The following is an 18,404-nucleotide window of genomic DNA, read 5'->3' as shown; positions in this document are numbered from 1 at the left end:
GAAGCAACAAAGCCCACACACCAGCCTGTGTGATCATGAGTTGTCAATGAGCACAGGTATCAGATTTCAAAAACAAGCAATCCATTGACTTGAAGGAGCATAGATAAGGTGGAGACCCCAAACCTACCTGTAAGATAATTGGACCGTCCGTCACATGGAAGGGAAAATATATCCATGGTGTAATATAGCACTGATGAAACATAACTATGCTCTAGTTCTTTAATATTTACTCCACCTAATATTATGGTCTTAGTTTTACCTTATTAATCTTGTGAGACCCGTGTATATTCTTAGTATAATTAATATTGCTCAATGCATGAAATCCAAGACAGATAAAACCTTTAGAAATAGTAGTGGGAGTAATGATTCCCTTAGGGTAGGGTGGAGGGGATGGAGAAGGGGGAGCAGATAGCAATGATGACTGCATAACCCCACTCGAGGGGAACGAATAACAGAATTTTAGATGAACGGATGCATTGGGTGGTGTAAGATATAGCAAATAATATATAATATAAGGCTTCTTAGGGGGAGGGGAGGGGAGGGAGGGAGGGGATAATGGGAGCTGATGTCAAAGAGTTCAAGAAGAAAGAAAAATGTTTTGTACATGATTGTGGCAGCAATTGTACAATTATGCTTGATCTAACTGAATTATGGATAGTGATATTATCTGTAAGAGATCCCAATAAAATTATTTAAAAAATAATTTATCAGCTGTCAATATTTACCCAAATCTTATTTTAAAAAGAAATAAATAGTTCCTGGTATTGTTTTGGATTATGTTATAACTATAGATAATTTTAGAAGTCATGGCATTTTAAATGATCAGTTCTTCTAAAGCATGAATAGAGTTGATGTCTTCATTAAAAACAAACTACACTTCGTCGCTTTAATTTTTATCAACCATACGTTGCAGTTTTCACACTATTTTGGTGTTATTGGAACTGGCACTTAGAAAAATTAAAACCAAATAATATAGTACAATATGACTTTACACGGGTTTCACTGAAGATCTATAAGAACTTAATAGTAATGACCTTCGTTCTACGTCCTCTTCTGAATCCACCTTGAAAGCCTGGCAGGTCCGTATTGTTGTTTCCCTTCAACTGGTCTGTTCTTTTCACATTATCTTCTGTAACATTTTACTTGTATGTGGCATTAATTATGTTGATATTAATGTAAGGATTTAGTTAGGTCACCTTTATTTGGAAAAGGCACACATATAGATTTTTTCCAGTTGGTAACCAGAGATCTGTCTTACAAATTTTGGTTTAAGGAAGTGTCCATTTGTTGAAATATTTTCAATGGTATTCCTTCAATTCCTGAATCCTTGTTTTTCACCAGTGCCTTCAGTGCAGCCTGAGTTTCGTACTTCAATACAATCAGAATATGCTACATTCTTAGATGATTGAGTATCTATCTATCAATTATTTTGTATGCAGTGAAGCTCTGCATTCCTTATTTGGTATTCCTCCATCATTCAATATTTACCCATAGAATCATTCAATCTTCAAATTGAATCTTTTTTTTCTTGTTCTTTCATGTTAAATGGGCTAAGCATGCTTGCTCCTTTTGTTTTGGCTTAACTCCAATGTTTTGCACATTTCATTACAAAACTTGGCTTCATTTTCTAGAGATGCCTTTTGCAATCTTTTGTTTACCGCATGTTACCTTTCGTTACTTCATGATTTCTTCCATTCCCTTTCTTCAGTTTACAAAAGTTAAGACCAATGTTTGGCTTTTTCTTTCTTTTATGTCGTTTTCATGTTGTGAAATTGCCTGACGTTGCTTTTCCTGCGACAGTCTGTGTTACTCCCGTCTAGTTGATTTGGGGGAGCGTGTAAATAAGGCCTCTAACCTGAGGATCGGTCAGTTTTACCATTATGCTGAGTGTGAAAGTTAACCATTTCAGAAGCAGGAACAGAGAATCCGTGACAACCAAGAAATAAGAGCAGCTGAAAGACACCTGTGAGACATACGAGGCTGCTTAATATAATGGAGGAAAAAGTGGAGGCAGAGGCTGTAGCGCCAAGACTGTGATGCAGAACAGAGGAGTCATGCCAAGACACTGAGACAGGTGGATCAGCAGGGCTGAGAGCTTGAGGGAGAGCCATGAGGCAGTGTGGCAGACTGCCTGCACCAGCGAACAAGTAAGACTTTGGGGCAACTAGCAACACTAAAATTTATGTAACACTTTCCCCCAAGCAGTAGAGATCAAGGGAGAATGCTGCCAAGAGAGCAAAGCTTAAAGAGACACTGAAGTCCAGAAAGAGCTATGTCCGCATGACTAACAAGAGGTACTACCATGGGCAAATAGACTGTGGTCCCTTAGTCTTTTCTGACTCTCATTTGTGGCAACCTGTTAACTTCTCTAGTACCCCTCATAATCCAGAGTATTGGCTGTGATTTCTTTGATTTTTCCAGTTTTTGATAAGTGAGAATATAAGGGCTATGTACATGAATACGTTTTTATTTCTTTTTAGTAAGTAGCTAGAAGTTAACACGTTTTATGATATGTGTTCACAAATGTATAAGACATTTCTAGAATATTTCTAAAACTCTCATGCTATTTGATAGTACATTGATCATTGACGGTTGTTCCAATTGCGCTCCATCTTTGCCAGCATTTGATGCCATTGGTCTCCTTAATTTGAGTTTTCCCATAAGTGTCCTATGATAACTCAAAGTTTTCATTTACATATGCCTAATGGCAGATTATTTTGAGTATATTTTATAAACTTATTGGACATTCAGGTATTTTTGAAAGGTCTATTAAAAACTTTTCTCTAGATTTTTAATACATTGTGGGTATTAATTCTTGTTGGATATACACAATGCCAGCTTTTTATTTCAGTCTGTGGCTTCCATTTTGTTTTATGAATAAAGCCTTTTATCGATCAGATATTTCTACTTTTGAGGATCTCTAATTGATCTTATTTTCTTCTATGATTAGCGCGAATTGTGTTTTATATAAGAAAGCCATGTCTATCCAAGATTGCAAATATTTCATTCTGTTACACATGATATAGTTTTAACTTTTATGTTTACATTTATGATCCATTTTGAGTTCATTTTTATGGGAGGTAAAGAAATCTTGAACTTTGTCTTAATTTACATGGATATGTCATTATTCCAGAGGTATCTATTGAAAAGAATATCTTTTTCTCATTTTACTTTCTTAAGCAACTATGCCATGTTGTAATTGCAATCGACCACTAACTGCATCCTTACTCATTTCCACCCATAAATAGTGCTGAGGTGCAGTAATAGTTCACTTTCAGCTTGCGTCGATTTCTGGCTCACTTACTGAGCAAACTTCTTGTGGGTTTTTCTCTCCATAATCTGGCCATATAATCGTCCCCTGTGGCAATAAGTGTCACCTGAGGGAAAATGATGAGTGGTGAATGACAAGAGGTTTAGAATAAATATTTTATGGCTTACATCTGTCCTCTGTCCCTTGTGTGCCCAGTTTTACATATACCACTTCTATGAATCTTATGATTTCAGGAATTTTCCAGAATCTAGATAGTAAGGGGGAGCTGTAGGTGCCTGGTAACTTTATGTTTCATGTTTAAGTGTTTACTCTTTACCAAGGGTAGTACTATAAACTGATTCTCACTATCTTATTATCTGCCACTTAGCATTTGCAACTTCAAAAAACATTTTTCCCAGGTGCCTCCATTGCAATTGTGTATGTCCCCCAATCACGGTCCTCTCCTGGTGTCTGCAGTGATGCCTGTAATAGGGATGAGTTGGATAATTCATGCTGCCAATCGTGATCATATGTGCATTCCTTTTGTTTTCCATTGTGTGTAATTAGTCTCATGTCCATGAATCTTTTGGGTCATCTTGATCTCACGCTGATGGCTTCCCTCCTCTAGATGATTTATCTTTGTCTTGTTCAAGGATTAACACCAGGGTTTCTCTAAAATGCTGAAATGCTTGGGCTTACCTCCCGGAAACAGAACTAATGTTTGTTCTCCATCAGAGCTTAAATTCTGAACACTAGCTTTGCAGAAAGCTATGGTTTACAGTGGGAGCCCATTTTGGGGGGGTTAATAATAAATTCTTTGTTAATAAGTTAAAATAAATAATTATCAATAAAAAAATAATAAAATGAATCTATTTTTGAGTCTCCATTCAATTCAGCATCCATTGAGTCATCTGTGATCATTGACCAGCAATGTAAAAAGCTTTGCCCTCAGAGAGAGTACGTTGAAAATGGATTACCATCACTCCCCTTGCCTGCCCAGGGTGGGTAATCTCACCCTTTGAGACTTGCCAGCATGTGCCCTTAATAGAAATAAGGGTCATAGGGTCTCCTAGTCCTTAGCCATACACCAGCCATCTTGGTCAGAGGGCCCTAATCATTTTCTTTTAACCTTTTCACATCTACCGTAGATTACATAATCCAACCACAGCCCATTTCCTCTATCTGTACTCCTACCTACAAATATGATGAATTGCTCTGCACCATCTATGATTTTGTGAGTTTCTTTGGTTCTTTATATTCGATTTAAGTAGCAGCCTGGGTTCATCCTTGGACACCATTATAGCCTTATGCTGATGGTCTCCTTATTCCAGATGATTTGTTTTGTCTTCATTTTTTTCTTTGCTCAGTTTAAAATTAATAAATCAGTCTCTATAAAATATTTTTTTTGATTTGGGGTCTCCTTTCCCTCACCTGAAAACTCATAAATATATCCTATCTGAATAGTGGGTCCGTTCTTTTTCCCTCTGGGAACAACCCTGGCAGCCTTCATTTTACAGCATAATCTCTTTAGATTTCTCAAGTAATCCTATTTTTGCTTTGTGCTTAGGGATTAGTCGTTAGGCTACTGATGGAAAGGTCAGCAGTTTGAAACCAGTAGCCCGTCCGAGAGAGAACGATGAGGCTTGCAGTTCTCCCCTGTCCTGTAGAAGAACTATGAGTCCAAATGGCAGTGGGTTTTGAGTGAGAAAGGACAAAAACAATGCTCTTTCTTTGTACTCAAGGCTGTTCCCTTGAGAGAAGTTCAACATTTAGAACTAGTAACCATGGAATTTAAGATAGCAACTAAACAAACAGAGGCACAACAGTTGAGAGCAACCTGGAGAACAATTAAAATATGGACATATTCAGACTCTCCCCGAAATATACCAGCACTCACTCTCAATTCAGACTGCATGGTCCTCAGAATCAGTTGGTGGAGAATGTGTAAAACAAGGGGCTTAGGCCCCAGGCCCGATCAAGTTCATAAGACTCTCTGGGAGTGGAGTCAGCTCTAGATTTTGCTGTTGCTGTTGTTTAAGTTTTGGGATGTAGCCACGTTGATCATCACCTGCAGGTGGAGAACTGTTAACAGACCAGGTCTGTAGCTCTCAAAGTGGACTTTGACAAAAGTAGGTGGGCAAGAATTTAAGGTATAGGCTTTAAAAATAATGGCACAACTTTGCAAAATTTGTCTTTGAAAGAGCTCAGTTATTTTGCTAACATATTTGATATATGTTTTCTGCTTATTTTTCATTGGAGCCTGAGTGGCATAGTGGTTTGGAGTAGAGCTGCTAACCACAAGGTCAGCAGTTCGAAACCATCAGCTGCTCTGTGGGGGAAAGATGAGGCTTACTATTCCCATAAACTGTTACTGTCTCAGTTTATGGGACAGAGGCAGTTCAACCCTGTCCTAGGCCAAACTAGTCCATCTTGGAAGAAGTACAGCCAGAGTACGTACTCCTTGAGGGCAAGAACGGCAAGACATCACCTTACAGACGTTGGGCATGTCAGGAGAGGCCAGGCCCTGGAGAAGAACATCATCCTTGGTAAAGTGGAGGGGGGTGAAAAAGAGGAAGACTCTCAATGAGAGGGCTTGACACAGTGGCTGTACCAATCGGCTGAGGCCAAGGAACAATTGTGAGGGTGACACAGGACCGGGCAGTCTTGCCTTCTGTTCTGCATCGGGTCACTATGGGTTGGAACTGACTCAATAGTACCTAGCAACAACAATCATTTTCCATAGCCCTACTTCTTCCATTTAAAAAAGTAAAACATTAAACAAACCTAGCCCATAGAAAAATTAAAGCCATGGACATTTGCTATTTTTCTAAACTTCATTTCAGACCCTCGCTTGGCGTTCTCAGGATCAGCTTCAGTACATGCTGTCACTGACTGTCGCATTTAAAACACAAAAGACCCTTTTCTTCCCGTTTGGAGTGGGTTATGCTTTTACACTAAATGTCATTTTTGCTTTGGCTTCTCTCATTTTCTGTGTCTGGGGTTGAGGACAAAGCCTCTCACTGTCTGTTTTTCTTCTCTCAGTTCACATTTAAGACAATTACAGCACAGCTGGGCAAATATGCTGGCATGCAAGTCCTTTCCAATTCAGGGCTCCCATTGTGAAGAAGAAGCTCAAAGAGTCAACAGAAAAATTAATTACAATTGAAGAGAGCAATCGACATTATATTTAGACACGACTTCCAAACCTTGAGAAAAATAAGACATTGATGGTTAATTATTTATTACTGTTAGGTTTATTTTGAACATGTTTCTTAATAAATAAAAGGACTGTAACCTTATTCTAAATTTAATCCCTCACTCATGGGGCGAGTTAAATCCTGGTCTAAGTGGAATTGAATGTCAACAATATCACAGCTGGACAATCGGGATGTATTGAGCTTGTGTGTGTGTGTGTTTAATCACACTGGTTAACCCTGAGTTTTCTGTGTGGTGCTACAACGGACTGTTCTAGGTGAGAAATTTGGTAATGCATTTGCCAGTATATGAAGAAATAGCTTTCCTGTGCTAAGAGAGAGCCTTGTGGGAGATTATGACTCAGATGGTTCATTTGTGATGTGATGTCCAGAGTGATCATTTTTATTCTGCTGTGAATTGAACCTTAAATGTAGAGTTCAATTTGCTAAAGAACAAAAAACAATCGCTACCATGTAGTAGACCCTATCTCACAGCAACCCTATAGAGCAAAGTAGTACTGCCTATAAAGGTTCCTGAGACTGTAAATCGTTACTGCTTCATCCCTTCTCCCACAGAGAGGCTGGTGGTTAACAGACCACAGACCAGTTTGCAACCCACTATCCCACCAGGGTGCTGTGGAGAAGGAAAAGATAAGTAAACATGTAGGTGATGGCCCTTGATTCCAGGTTGACTCCGTAATTCATAGATAAGATGTCTTAGTGACAGCTTCCAAAGCACTGAGAGATAAGGAGAATCCCTTTGACTGAGTCAATTCGGACTCATGTGTGATGGTTTGAGGTTATGTCAACCAGAGACTGGTCCCCGACCCCTCCCTCGGGTGGGGCACCTACCTGGGGCCTGGATGCACTGTACCTTAGAGGCATCAAGCTCTCAGTAACCTTGTTTTGTGTTTTCTAACCCAGGAATTGCCCCCTTGGATGTAGCCTATCTCATTGGGATAAATTTGATCCAAGGAAGCTGGACAAACAGAAGCTGATTTCATTTTGCAACTCTGTTTGGCCACCATATCTTTTAGAAAAATGAGAATCGTGGCCAGAGAATGGCACATTTCCTTTCCATGCCTGATTCAGCTAGAACATTTCTGTGGAAGGATGGGGAAGTGGGCGGAGCTCCCGTAGGTTAGAGCATTTTTCCTTTTGAGGAGCAGTAAAGACCTTCATTCCCAGTGCACCCAGGACCCCCTAAGGGACCCCCAGACCTGAACCCATCATAGAGGCAGCTGGGGAGCTGCCTGTCAGTCTACAAGCCTTTCACTCTAATTGCACTCAAGCAAATGAGAAGTGCCTTGGAGAGCCTCTAACAAACCCGACCAGTCCATGAAACACTTCTTGCATCTCACCCTGGCCTACGATTAACCTGGGAGGAGGCAATGGTCACCCTGGGACAGACCATGACAGACTTTGAGAAAGAGCAAGTGCTCAAAGGTGCTAGGAAGTTTGCACAGGAGTTACATGTGATGAGTGAAAAGTACCCTGTAGGGGAAACAGCTGTACTAACTTTAACTGACCCTGCTTGGAATCATAGTGATGCCGCGGACAAGTGGGCATGGGTACATTTTCTGGTGTGCATCACAAGAGGACTAAAGTCAGGTAGGGAAAGGGCCATTAATGATGCCCAAGGGACAGGGATTCACCAGGGAACTGCAGAGCCTCCTGTAGGCCTTTTAGAGCAGCTAAAGGATGCCCTGAAGAATCTTACTGCTGTGGATGTAGATTCCTAGGAGGGGCAAGTCCTACTCAGGGGCAAGTTTCTCATATAGGCAGCACCGGACATTTGCAAGAAGCTCCCAAAACGAGTGCAGAAACCCAAAGGAGCTACGCTAGAGGCGATGGCTCTTTGTGCTAATAGGCCATCTACCACAGGGAACAGGACGGGGAAGTCCAGGCCCAGGAGAAGGAGAGAAGGAAGGACATCAGGCATGCCCCAGTGCTGGCCGCACTTGCTAACCGCCCGTCAACCGCCTCCCAGGTTCCCCAGACCAGTGACCAAAGTACCAAGTGCTATGTGTGTCGGGAACCTGGCCACTGCTCATGGAACTTCCCTAGCTGGCATAAGCCTGCCTAAGGGCCATGCCACACCGGCAAGCAAGCTGGCCACCAGGTGTCCCTTGTCCTATGGCAGACAGCCAAGAGGGAGGGTGCCTGCAGGGCAGTGAGCAGCTGCTCATTGAAGATTGGCCCGGCCCGGCCAGTGAAGCAGCAGGAGAGCTGTAGCGGGTCTGCAACCTCAGGTGATCGATGGGGCAGCAAGGTCAGTGGAGGTTCTCCTAGATACCGGGCTGCCTCTCCTGTCCTCACCTGCCCTGGACCCTGGGCACCATTCACAGATGAAACCCTGGAAGCTGCTGCACCCAGACCCCTCAGAAGGAGAGCAGACAGACAAGCACCCCTGAAAGCTGTTGGGGTGTTTCACTGCCACCTCAGGACAGATACGGGCTCCACAGAGAACTCTAACGCAGACCCCTCCCAGCCTTTAAGCCAGTGAATGCTTTTACCCCCTTCCTGAGTTTACAGTGAACAAACACCCATGCCTGTCAGTCCTAAGATTTTTTTACTTCCCATGGCACTAACCCACCTCCAAGGGCACTGCCACTTCACAACCTGACCCCTGTCTCTCCTAAACTGTTCCTGTTTGTTTGTTTGTTTGTTTGTTTCAGAAGTGCTCAGGTTACCAAGGCCTCTGAACCAAGTGTGCCAGCTTGAGAACCACCAGCTCCTGGACCACCTCCACCTTATCCATCCTGGGCCCTGAGTGGACAACCCTAGGAAGGGTGTGGACCTTAAGTCTTACTTTGCCCATTTTGCCAGCAGGAAGTAGCTAGCGATGTCATCGCCCAATACCCCAAAGATTTGGGTCCATAGCTCTTCAGGGGGGAAATGCTAGGTAACTAGCACAGGGGCTGGGGTGTCCATGGTGCACGCTCAGAGGTTTGAGCTTCCGGCTAAGAAGGGGTCGTACACCTAGGTGGGTGTTACCCCCTGGATTGGCCCGTCTGGGCCAGGTGAATTCAATGCAGCCAATGGGGTCAACCAGGATCATCAACCACGCCTCCCAGCGGAGGACCTGAAAAGCCAAATCCAGAGCCTTGCGGCCCTTCTGTTTCTCAAGCTGCTCCTCGGAGGTAATGCAGGGATTTTCCCTGGCCTCAGGACCCCACGTGCATGCAGGGTGAAGGGCCCTGAGGTGTCTGTGTAAACCTGAAACTCCTTCTATCTGTCATGAAACTCACTTGCATCACAATCAAGGCTTCGGAGTGAATTCTTTCTTGAGTGAAGCCAAGGACCGAGGTATATCTCTCCCATTAGAGATCTTACAGGATCAGGTATCAGGCATAAAAGACCCACAGTAAATAAATCATATCAATGTGAATGAGGGGGAGTGCAGAGTGGAGACCCAAAACCCATCTGTAGACAATTGGACATCCCCTTACAAAAGGATCACAAGGAAGAGACAAGCCAGTCAGGGTACAGTATACTATTGATGAAACATACAACTTTCCTCTAGTTCTTTAATGTTTCCTCCCCCCATGATCATGACCCCAATTCTACCTTACAAATTCAGCTAGACCAGAGCATGTACACTGGTACAGATAAAAGCTGGAAACACTGGGACTCTAGGACAGATAAACCCCTCAGGACCAATAATGAAAGTAGCGATACCAGGAGGATAAGGGGATGGTGGGAGGAGAAAAGGGAACTAATTACAATGATCTAAATATAACTCCCTCCCAAGGGGATAGACAACAGAAAAGTGGGTGAAGGGAGACAGCAGTTGGTTTAAGACATGAAAATTTTTTTTATAAATTATCAAGGGTTTATGAGGGAGGGAGGGTGGGGTAGTGAGAAGATGAACCGATACCAAGGTCTCAAGTAGAAGAAACATGTTTTGAAAATGACCATGGCATCATATGTACAGATGTGCTTGACACAATGGATGGATGCATGGATTGTGATAAGAGCTATCAGAGCCCCCAATAAAATGATTAAATTTGTTTTCTCCCTACAGAGACAGCTCCTGGTTTGAGGAGCTGATGAACTATGTAGGTTCCGCAGGAAGGTCACTGACTGGTGGTTGCAGAGGAGAATGAATCCAAGGTCAGTAGGTAAGGCTTCCGACTGGAGATGCAAAGGAACCCAACGTCAGCAAATCAGGTCATGTTTTGGACGTGCCCAGGACTTAAATCTAGGTATTAACCTAGAAGTCATAACAGGTGGGGAAGGCATTTCCTGGAAACACTCCACACAGTCCTGTAAGTATCTCCTCTGGCAGTACTCCAGACAAAAAATCCCAAGGTCATTTTCACACCACAGTTGGTTTATGCCCCTCAAATGTGTGTGGAGGGCATAGTGGTCCTGCCAATACTAGGTTAGCAAACAAAGGTGGAGTCATCTCTACAGAGAGGAAGCGTGATGCTCTTGAAGTGATTCCCTAGCATTTTAAGGTCCCATGTCCTCATCTTCCTCATCTTTGGACCATATAAACCCACTCCAACTATCAGGGTCCTGTTTCTTCTAAAGCAACTTCCTCACTTTAACACTGTTAAAACGAACACCATTCAAAGTTGAGAATTCAGTAGAAATTGCAACTCAGCCGCTTTTATAAACCTCTCAGTTTGGTTTTTGTGGTAGTCACTGAATCTGGTGTCAGTTGAAGGATTAAGAGTGCAGGGGTGGAGTCTAGGCTGTCAATCTGGAGATAGCCAATGAGACTTCTGTGGGCATGGCCTTCTCCTGAGAATTTTGGGAAATCTGGAACTTCCTCCTTGGAGGTGGAAGACGCTTCTCTCTCTCTCTGCTCCTCCCTGGGAGACATTGCAGAAGACAAGTCACATGGACTCAACCAGACCTCAGAAGCCGGAGAAGCCACATGGAGACCCCTGCCAACACTGAGATGCTTACAACGCCACTGGACCCAAAGACTTTCTACCCACTGGCTTGTGATCATCCTGCAATAGGCATCATTGCATGTGTTTTGGGTCTGAAGAGGACTTTATAGATTGGTATCCGACATATAGGTTAATATCAGACTTATGGCCTTGGACGGGACTGGGTTGGGATGTTTTCTCAATGTTCAATTCCTCTTGTACATAAACCTCTCCCATATATACATATGTGTTTATGGATTTGTTTCTTTAGTCTACCCAGACTAACAGTTTTCAACAATATCAATTCTCTTCCTATAGGAAACATGGCTTTCTTTCACGGTGCACATGAAAACTGAGGTTGTTTTATTTCATGCAGCCCTTGAGCAATGATTCCTTATACACAGGGGACAAGAATGAATGTGTATGTCTTCTTGTGTCTACGAAAAGAAATACTGGAAAGATAGAGAGGAAGAGAAAGTCATTTCCTAGAGTTGGATCAGAAATGTGATAAATAGGATACAAATTGGACTGGATTGCTCAAAGTTCAGTTTGTTATATGGTCCTGATTTTTGAACCTTGGAAATCTTTTATTCCTGTAAACATAGTTTAGATAAGTAAACAGTATATTTAAGAAGAAAGCAGAAACTTTTCCTGATATAAAATATTAAAAAGTTCACATGTCCCTACATGTCACATGTGCTTTATTTCAGTTTCATGATTTGCTTATTTAATATGATATGTAGATATTTGATTTAGTTTACAAAGTGGTATGTTTTAGTTTTCCTGGTTTATGAAATAATATATAATTACAGTAAAGGTATTTAAATTGCCTATAATTTTCATTATTTGTCTGTGAAACTATACAAGTTTCTTTTGTATGCTGATTATTTTATCTGAGTAAAAGATTAGCTCTACTAATTAAAATTTTTAGTTAATTTGTATTCAAACTGGTAACTAAGATATTTATAGATAACTGGTTATTTTCTTAGAGTTTTGGAGAAAATTAATAGAAGTATTATTTGGATGAATTAAACTTTAGGAAAGTCATATTTTAATGAGACAAAGCAGCAGGATTTGGATACTAACTTGCAACTTATATAATTTTCATAACTGTGCTTTCCCCCAATTTCACAAGTAAAAATGAATTATTATCTGAAACAAAGGTATTTATAATGTGTCTTTGATGAATCTTTATTTAATGCCAGCATTATTATTTGAGTATGCCCAGTTCCTGAAAGAAAGTAAATTTCCCCAAGAAGTAAATTTGTTGTTTTTTTTAAACTATTTTTTTATTTATAATTTAAATCATTTTATTGGGAGCTCTTACAGATATTATAACAATACACAAATCAATTATAACAAGCACATTTGTACATTTGTTGCTCTCATCATTCTCAAAACATTTTCTTTCTACTTGAGCCCTTGGTATCAGCGCCTCTTTTTTCCCCTCATTCTAGCATGCTTGATAGATTAGATATTATTATTAATTTTCATAGCTTACACCATCCACTGTATCCCTTCACCTACATTTCCACTACTGGTCCCTCTGGGGGTTGGGGGGTAGTTAATACATCTATCATTGCTATCGGTTCCCCCTTTTCCACCTTTCTTCCCCAACCTCACCCAATATTCCCATGGTATCACTACTCCCATGACTGTTTCTAAGACGGTTATCTGTCCTGGCTTCCGTGTGTCTAAAGCTCTTATGTGGACCAATGTACATGCTCCAGTCTAGCAGGATTTGTGAGGTCGAACTGGGGTCATAATAGTGGGGGAGGAGCAACATTAAAGACCCTGAGGAATGTTGTGTATTTTATCTGTGCCAAACTACACCCTAACTGAATCATCCCTTCCATGAAGGGATGTCCAATTGTCTACAGACGGGCTTTGGGTCTCCACTCCAACCCCTCTCCTTCACATCGATATAATTGTTTGTTCAAGGTCAGGGTATATCCATAAGCAGACTATCACGTTTACCCTTGTGGTTAGCAGCTCAAGCTTTTTAGCTGCTCTGCAATCAAATCTCCTAATCAAGGAAAACCGTTGTTAAATGATACTTTTCCCCAGATCCAAATAAGTATCATCTATTTTTTGCCCCCTCAAGATTTCTTTACTTTGAAGTATAGATAATATAGCTGGCTTGGGGGCTCTACTTTCTGCAAAGCCACAAGAGTTTATTACTACACATGTTTCTGAAAACGGAACCAGTAGATGCAAACAAAGCCACGTTGACCTGCATATTTGTCGGAGTTGGTGGAAACTACTTATGTCTTCCTTTGCCACAGACTGATTCTCATGAACCAGCTTCCTCATGAGTGGGATAATGCTTGTCTCAAAAGAGCATCAAAAAGTGTCACATACCATGAACCCTCAGCATAAATGTGGAGAATCCAAATGTTTTAATAAGTTATTCAAGGGATCTACTGTATCTGTAATAATGAGAAGCAGAGTTCACTGGAATAATGGAAAGGCAAACACAATCCAAGCAGTTTTCTTTAATAATTGATGGCAACTATCCTGCTGGCAGAGAGAAGAAAAGGCTATACATAATGTACCAACTATCTAAACATCCTGTCCCTTCTCCATATTCTAGCTTGCTTTCTACTATCACAGTTCGTGTGATTTAGTTAAGTCATTTTTCCAAGAGAGTAGAGTTTCAAGAGCTGTAAGTCAGTTTCCCTCCAACTGATTCCATCTCAGGGTGCCCCCTGGTGGATCAAAGTGGAACTGTGCTCCATAGGTTTGCCAATGTTCTAGCTCCCCAAGTTTTCCTTTCCAGATGCCTCTGGGTGAAATTGAGCCATTCAACCTTTGTACTAGGGGCCAGGCATGCCACCTAGGAGCTCCAAAAATATATCCAAGAGTAAAAGAAAAATCAAATAGATTTCATTGCTACTCAAAATCCCATATCATTATGCAGGATGGCGCGTGGGAAACAACACTTGATTACAATTCTTGTTTCTCTGTGGTAGTTACACAATCTGGTGTCAATTTAGGACTTGAGAGGATTAAGGGTGAAGGGGTGGAGTCTGGACTGTAAATCAGATCTTAGCCAATGAGGCCTCTGTGTGGGCCTGGCCTTCTCCTGAGAATTCTGGGAAATCCAGTATTTCATCCTTGGAGGCAGGAGACACCTGTTTCACTGGCTCATTCCCTGCGAGGCACTCTACTGACAAGGCTGACTCCCTGTGAGACATTGCAACTGATAAGACACATGGAAGTCTATGCTAGTGCCCTGAGCTAGAGAAGTCACGTGGACCCACCCTGATGCAACCAGAGCTCTGAAGCCGGAGAAGCTACATAGAGCCCCTGCCAGTGCTGAGATGCTTATAACTGGCTCCAAAGACTTTCTACCCACAGGCCTGTGATAGCCCTGCATTTGGTGTCATTGCATGTGTTTACTGAGTCTGAAGAGGACTTGATAGATTGGTATCAGACATAAGGGCTAATATCGGATTTATGGGCTTAGATTGGACAGGATTGAGATGCTTTCTTAATATACAATTAACCTTTACATAAAACGCTCTCTTATACACATATGAGTTTCTATGGATTTGTTTCTCTAGTCTACCAGGACTAACATATCCTCTCAATATAGAAATATGTTTCTTTCTTTTTTCTGACCCATTTCTAAGAATAGCATTAAAAAAATCCTTTCTCAATATTATCATAATCATCCCACTGAAAACTAATTCTAGTAGATGTCCTGGAGTGCTGGTGATTATCCGGGTAAAACAATGATCAGGCCCTCTCCTTTTCTTTAATTAATAATTAAATTGACATCTTCTAAGGAGAGAAACTAGAGAAATTCAATCTAATTTTCAATCAGAAGAAAAGAGGAAAAATTCGCAGGGAAATCTGATGGGTCAGCAGCTGAATTTTGCAAACAGAGCAAAGCTAAGATGTAGTGCTTCCCTCTCTCATTAAACAAACAACTAAAAGGGTGCTGTATGACATCCAACAATTTAAGATTACTGGATATGAACAAGTGTAGGCAAGCATGAAAATGAGGATGTGCACACAATGCAGAACATGAACGTCTTGTTCAATGCAGAACATGGACACGTTAGCAGTTCAGATAAATGGGTATTTGAAGATTTACCTAATTGTTCCTTTAGTTATTTGAAAAAGTTTGGGGCTAGGTCATTATTACTTTCAAACCAGAGTTCAAATCTCTAAATGTACTAATCCCATCTCCTGTGAAAAGGGACTTTTTCATGCAAAAATCCCAGATAAATAAAAAGGAGTTCAAAGGCAACTTCAGAGTCATTTCCTCTAGTGCACCAAATCTGTCCCCAGATCATGCAAAGGACAGGACACCCTGTGTTAGTTGAGAGCGGAGTTTTGCCTTCTTCACTCTGCTCCTACCGGGCTCTTTCTTCTCAGCATGCCCTTCCCTTTGCTCCCTTTCTTCCCCTTCTTCCCTCCCCAAGCAGTTACCCGAATGCAGCCACTCTTGGTTTAAGAAAAACTGAGAGGGGGAAAAAAAAGTGAAACCTTCAGGTCTAATCCTGCACAGAAGACACAAGTTAACAAGGAGAGAGATGAAAGGGAAACAGAAAAGACAGGGGGAAAGTCAGGCACAACTCAGGAGCAGGCGCAACTCTGACACAGAAAAGGAATGCAATGCACATGAACTCAAAAAAATAAAAAATGTAAAAACCGCACACTTTCAAAAAGAAATGTTCTTTGAAAAAATTCTACCCAAAAGTTTGTCTATTACTTTTATCTCCTTGCTCTTCAGTGAGTCTGACACAGTCCCTAAAGAGAAGGATGGCAAAAAAATAAAAGCACGCTTTATTCCATATTCAGAATTAAATTGAGAAGAGTCCATTTCTCTTGCACTCCAAACTACGGTAACTGGAAATCATTCCCTTATTTAAAGTGCTCCCGGGTAGCGAGGCACACCCCATGTCATTGCATAGACTCAGCGGCAACACGGCCTGTTGACATGAGTCATGTTTTTAGGCATTATTACCATGAATTTAAAGAATCGTGTTCAGACTTCCACAAAGGCAAACCCTAGCTGAAAATGCTAAGAAGTTCCTGACTGCTACAACCAGTGAAGGGCTTGCCGAAGAATGAAAGCGTAACAATTCAAAACTACCCAGAGGATCTTAGAAAAGAACAGAAAATGGCTTCCGAAATATCCTCCAGTGAAACCCTTATGGCGTTCTGTGTTGCTGGGACACACACTGGAATCCATTTGCTGTCCTCTAACTTGGTTTTATGAAGATGGTAGAACAAGCTTCTCAAATTGAATGCATTTCGTTGCTATGTAAGAACCCTGCAGATACTGCCTTCTCTCGTACCATCCTACTCCCCTTTCCAATTCAACCTCTGGTCTCTTTTTATCCTATTGCCTGAGTGACCGTTGTGGGAATAGGATGCTTTCCAACAGGAAATCATTCTTTCACTACTCGATCTTTCCCTGTTATTATGCTAGAGCATGCTTTCAGGGTGCACACATTCTCCTCTTATCCACGTGGTTAGGAATCAGCTGAGCACAAATGATCAGCCTGAGGATGCAATAGCATAAAGAAAGACACAGAAGAATAAAAATATGCAATGCGAAGGAAATATGAATAAGATTCTGTCTGATCGCACAAGAAGGAAAACAAACTTGGGGGATTGCAAGTTGCTGGAGAGAAGGGAAAGTAAGCAGAGAAGGAGATAATGAACTTGTCTTGAAGGTGAGGCATGGCATTCTCCAGGGAGAGGAGAGGAGCTGGCTGAGGCATGAACTAGCTGCACAGCAAGCACAAATGCAGCAGGATGTACTTGGTTGTTGTGTGGTCTTTCTTTGACTGACAGCCAGGAAACCTCGGGACCCTGCATGCCTAACCCAAACCAAACTCACTGGCATCCAGGTGATGCCCACTCACAGCGACGGTGCAGGATAGGTGTCCTATAATTGGCCCCATCCCATGTCGGAGACTGGTTCCTGGAGCAGAAAGCTCCGTCTTCCTCCAGCGAGCGGCTAACGATTTCCAACCGTGGCTCTTGAGGACCGCAGGCCAACGCTACACCACTAGGGCAAGGCTTAGTGTCCTCCGCTCTTCGAAGCTTTTTTTGGCACAGGTGGCCTCTAGGTTTCAACCATCCATTTCAAAAGGCTAAAAACCATAACAGCCATATGTAAAAAAAGCCCACATAAAAGTTATGTATTTCACTGACTGATGAAGTTGATATTGATAATAGATTGATATATTGACTGGTTCAAAGAGCATCTGCGAAACTAGGCTGTTGATACCAAACAAACAAATGAACGAACAAACTCCCAATGAATCAGTGCTGACTCTTAGTGACCCTTTAGGATGGGGTAGAACTTCCTCTGTGAGATCCCAACTCTTCAAGGGAGATGAAGGCCCCATTTGTCTCCTGCAGAGTGGTGGCTGGTTCAGAATGCTAATGCTATGATTGACAGCCCAATGCATAACCCACTCTTGCCTCTTTAAAAGTTAACTTGTAACTTCATTATCTCAAAGTTTAATCCAGGATAAATTGTAAATTCCGCTAAGGTGAAATCTTCTAAACAATTTTCAGTAGGCTTTACCCTTGTAAAACATTGAAAAACATACATCAGTCGCTTTTGGCTTTATTTGCCAGTTTGGAATACTTTTATGATACTATTCATACATTTTGATTTATAAACCTAGTGCTGAGAACATCTGAATTAAGAGCTTCTCTGATGACAAAAAGCTAACACACTCTATATTTCTATTTATGTTATTTAATTTAGGTGGTATTAGAACAAGCATCTGGAGGTGGGTGGATGCTGAGATTGGAATTATTTGGGCTTTAAAATCAAAGACTTCAGAACTGTGGCAGAGGTGAGAAAAATCATTTTCCGGGGTCCTTAAATAGTCAATTCCTTGTCTGACCACTTGTTTTATATAGGTTAACACTATACCTTTCATTGACAAATCTTATTATAACTTGATTCAAATAATTATCTAGAAAATCAAGCTTCAAATATTTCCTTTTATGGATTTATTAAATGATTGAGACAAAATCCCTTAGCCTATTTTTATTTAATTGAAATCCTATCAAATATATCAAATAGTATATATG

The 18,404-nt window shown here is 41.4% G+C and overlaps 1 long non-coding RNA gene across 1 annotated transcript; it reads left to right on the top strand.

Moving 5' to 3' along the window:
* Nucleotides 1-1,979: 1,979 nt before the first annotated feature.
* LOC123522262 lies at nt 1,980-18,127 on the top strand. Its single transcript, XR_006680532.1, has 3 exons — nt 1,980-2,147; nt 10,472-10,568; nt 18,073-18,127. It is a non-coding gene; the product is annotated as an uncharacterized LOC123522262 (long non-coding RNA).
* The last annotated feature ends 277 nt before the right edge of the window (nt 18,128-18,404 follow it).

Source organism: Echinops telfairi, unplaced genomic scaffold, assembly GCF_000313985.2.
Source record: "Echinops telfairi isolate 266 unplaced genomic scaffold, ASM31398v2 ScPeMD7_4225;HRSCAF=4972, whole genome shotgun sequence".
NCBI classification, from domain to species: domain Eukaryota; kingdom Metazoa; phylum Chordata; class Mammalia; order Afrosoricida; family Tenrecidae; genus Echinops; species Echinops telfairi.
The sequence above is the reverse complement of the archived record's forward strand: the minus strand, read 5'-3'. Positions and strand labels throughout refer to the sequence as shown.